Raw genomic sequence first — 4,501 nt, 5'->3', positions numbered from 1 at the left:
TATTTAATTGCATTCATTTATTCAGTGCTTTTTTTTCCTCCTAGAACGCACCGGAACGGAGCTCGGGCACCTTTTTTATCTATATTTATAAACATTTTTTTCCCCTCGTATTATTATATAATAAATGTATTAAAAATTCTATAAATTGAAAATGCAAATGTGGGTTGTAAAGATCAAGTGAAACATATTTTCATAATCTAGATCAAGTAAATCCTATAAGTGTAACGCGTACGAAAGCATTACCGCGCTGCGTTTTAGAATCTATTGTTTCTCAGCAAAAACTAAATTTGTTTGTGAAGAATTTACTTTAACTTATTTTCTTGTTTATTTCGTTCGTTTTTATGATGCCAAATTATTTTTTGTTCAAATATCAATTCCACAACAATTTGCGTTTTTAAGAAATTCTATTGTTTCTGTGCAATGTTTTGATTGACCCTAGTATATATATATATATATATATATATATATATATATATATATATATATATATATATATATATATATATATATATATATATATATATATATATATATATATATATATATATATATATATATATATATATATATATATATATATATATATATATATATATATATATATATATATATATATATATATATATATATATATATATATATATATATATATATATATATATATATATATATATATATATATATATATATATATATATATATATATATATATATATATATATATATATAGGTTGTATGAGTCAGGAAAACATAAAGATGGGAGAGAGTTCCAAAGGGTTGCAATGCGGGAAAAAAAACTAGACGAATAGGTTTTAGAGCATGCAGGGACAAATGCAATAAAAGAATGAAATTTTATTAAATGATGAATCAAGAGAGAATGGGTTTTGGTTGATAGAACTAGAGATGATAGCTCCTTTGAACAGCGACCATGATAGTATTTGTAGAAAAGAGTAAGAGATGCAACGAAATAGCTAACTTTTATTGGAGTTAAAGTTCACTAGCCACTGCAAGCGAAAAAGGAAGACTTTCTATCAAGACGGGAGTATAAAGTGAAAGACAATTAATTTTAATTTTGAAAAAAAGAAATTGCTAAAGCTGCAGAAACTCTTGCTAAGTTATAGGTCTAATATACTTATTAATAACTATTCAGTTTGTGCATAATATTTTAAACCGTCCCAACTGCACTAGTACTAGAACAAGATTCAAAGGGGGTTTTAAATCGCGTAAAAAAAAACCACTTTAGATGAAGATTGTCACGAAGATTATTAATGTAAATAAGAAACAAAACAGGACCAAGAATAGAACCTAAACCTGCTGAGCGGAAGATCATAAAAGAATGGTCAAGGGATTAAAACCTGATTTTACGCCAAATAAGTGAATTGATGCGTATGTATACCCCCAAGCCAACTATGACTTTGCAAATCAAAGGATAGTACTCATCAAAACTGAGATTTGAGGAACGAATAGCGGAATTTAAATTAGTCTCACTTAGAGCAAGCACGTCTGATGAATTTTGCATCTTTTTGTAACTTTGTAATCGAAAACATGCATGTAGGGTTATATTTGTCGTTAACAGAACTGGTAATGGTGAATCTCTTTTAAAGTAACTTTATGCACTCAATGATTATAAGCTTAATATATATCAAGCTATGCTTCTAATGTTTAAGTCAAAACATGGTTTATCTCCTAATATATTTCACTTTTACTTCACCCAAATTACCCCACTAAACTTTTAACTGATAATTTTGTTGTTCCAATATCTTGTTTGAAACTCAGTTCATTTCAAATTCAATACCGTAAACCATTTAAAAAGTTTTTTGAAAACTATTGTTAAAATAAAACTCTTCTAAACTTTCTCTCTAGAATAATTTAAAAGAGAATCTAAACATTTTCTATTAGCAAAAAAACTTCAATTTGAAAATTTCTTTTAAAATTAGTACTAAAAATAATTAAACTGAAAAAAGTCATCACTACTCACTTACATTTGTTTTCATTTGTTTCTTATTTACTTCATATAAAATTTAAAAAATAAATAACAAAAAATATATATCTTATTATACGATTTACTACTTGTAATATATTTTGTTGTACTGTATAATTTTGAACTTGTAAATTTTGAACTTTTTAATTTTGAACTTTTTACATAAACCGAAGGCGAAAATGTGAAGGGGCTCGACGATTAGACAATATACGTCTTTAATATATATGTACGATCTTTCCTAATTTTATTAAAAATATAAAGAAAAATATAATACAAAGAATAAAGAAAAGAAGAAAATAAATAGATAAAAGTAAAATAAATTTGTTAATTACGTTTTTTTTTACACTTATTTTTGAAAGCTTATACCCCACCCTCAACTCTATTAAAAATTTAAATTTTTATGGAATATAAGTTTCATATAGAATTATACTAATGGATAATATATGTGAATTCTTTAGACATATAATGCACATAGTTTCCTTTTAGAAAAGGCTCGTGCATTTAAGTTAATGCTAATATACAGTTTAACTAATTAGGGATTATAAATTACAACGCTATTTCAAACTAATAGACAAAATGAAAAAGATAAAATGTTTTTTCTCGCAGAGTCTTTAAATAAAACAAAATTCGAAAAAGCGCTTTTACGAATTTAGCATTTCGTAACTTTTTTTTTAAATTAGAAGTTGAAAATCTTTTCCGCGGCTTTTTATTGCTGTTTTGATTTTTGGCTTGAGAAAAAACTGTGGAAAAAAATTTTTGAACTTTTTTGTTTCATATATTAGTTAAATTTAGCGTTGCGTAATTTACGGACGATCTCTAAGTCGTAAGTATGTATGGTTTTCTCATCAGATTTAAGAAAAAATAATCTGGTTTTTAATTAACTTGATTTTTTATTGTACTTTTATCAGATAATATTTCAAACTATGGATTTAAAACTAGATGTTTACTTTATTTTTTATTTTTTAATATTTTGCTAACCAGCAATTAACTTAGTCCTAAAAACTAAAATTCACCCGACTTAAATGTGTCAAATACCCAATTAGCTGACTATATTCCTCAGAGAACCGACTATAACTTAACCAGACACTCTCCCCCCACCTTCCTCTTCCCCCTCCCCCCACACACATTCCTCCCTTCATCTCCTTCTTCCCCCACTTCCTCCTCCTTCCGACACACACACGTAGAATTGCCTCTAACTCTCGTCAAAAGTATCATCAATCAATATCAGTAAATAGAGAATTCAACAAATGTAAAATCTCTTTAAAAAATTATACGTTGGCCAAAGAATATACGTATTTTAAAACTATATAAATTTATTTATGCATTATTTTCTAAATAAATATCTTGTGAACATAGTTTTTCTAAACTGAATAATATAAAATAAGGATTAGTGTTTAATTTACCACAAAAATCTTGCAGTTTAAGAAGCAAAGGGACATTTTTTTCAATTTACATACAAAAAGAGTAATTGATAAATTACAGTGCGAATTCCTGATAAAATGAGATGCTCCGGGTATAAAAAGAAATAGTATAAAAAACTTTGTGATGCTCCGTGGTGCTCTGAGATAAGACTGTTAGATCTTATTACAGAGCACCACGGAAGATTATTTATTTAACCAAGAGGTTTATATTTTCTTTCTTATTGTCTTTCTTTCTTACTGGTTAGAGACGGCATCGATCTACGGTTCTGAAAACAACGGTATTGAACTTCGGTTCCAAACTTGGTTCTGAAACAGAACTAACTGCGTCACGGCCGCTCAACGGCTAGTTTTTCTATGTTTTTCTAAATTTTTAACTAGTAAAAAGTAACTAAGTAAATAAAAGTTTAAACTTTTTTTGATGATCTGTATAATTTGATATGATCTATATAAATGATCTTTTTAAATGATCTATATATAACCTATTTAATCTATATATAATCTATTTCATTTTCGGTGATCTTATATAAAATAAAATTAATTACTTGAGTGAAACTGAGTGTTATAAGAAATATACAATTTACTGAAATAGCTAATTTAGTAACGCCTGCACATTAAACGAAACTATGCCACAATCATTGAGTCAGCTCTAGACGCTGGATCTGCTTCTTGGGCAGCTCAAAAATCCAAGTTCCCAGCTCTAATTGGAGTACTAGAAGCAGTAGTTTGAGCAGTTTACGGACCATTACTGATTGTTTTGTACATCGTGTATCTTCCAAACAAGTTTGAACATCAGAACAAATCTACGCTGATGACAGAAAAATCATTGGCATCATTAAATTGGACCGAGACCTCCTTCAAGCAGATATAAACAAAGGCGTTGAATGGTCACAGCAATGGCTGATGAATTTCAATATCGAGAAGTGTAAAGTGATGCATATAGGCCGAGGGAAAAAATATCAACACAAGAAGAATTTTTGCTAGGTCAAGACGGTTTGACACTTTCACTTAAAATTACTCATTTAAAAAGAGATCTCGGAGTTCTAATTTCGGAAGACCTTAAACCTAAAGCTCAAGTTACGGCAACTGCTGTGAAAGCTAA

This window comes from Hydra vulgaris, chromosome 10 (assembly GCF_038396675.1).
Source record: "Hydra vulgaris chromosome 10, alternate assembly HydraT2T_AEP".
In the NCBI taxonomy this organism is placed as follows: domain Eukaryota; kingdom Metazoa; phylum Cnidaria; class Hydrozoa; order Anthoathecata; family Hydridae; genus Hydra; species Hydra vulgaris.
The sequence above is the reverse complement of the archived record's forward strand: the minus strand, read 5'-3'. Positions refer to the sequence as shown.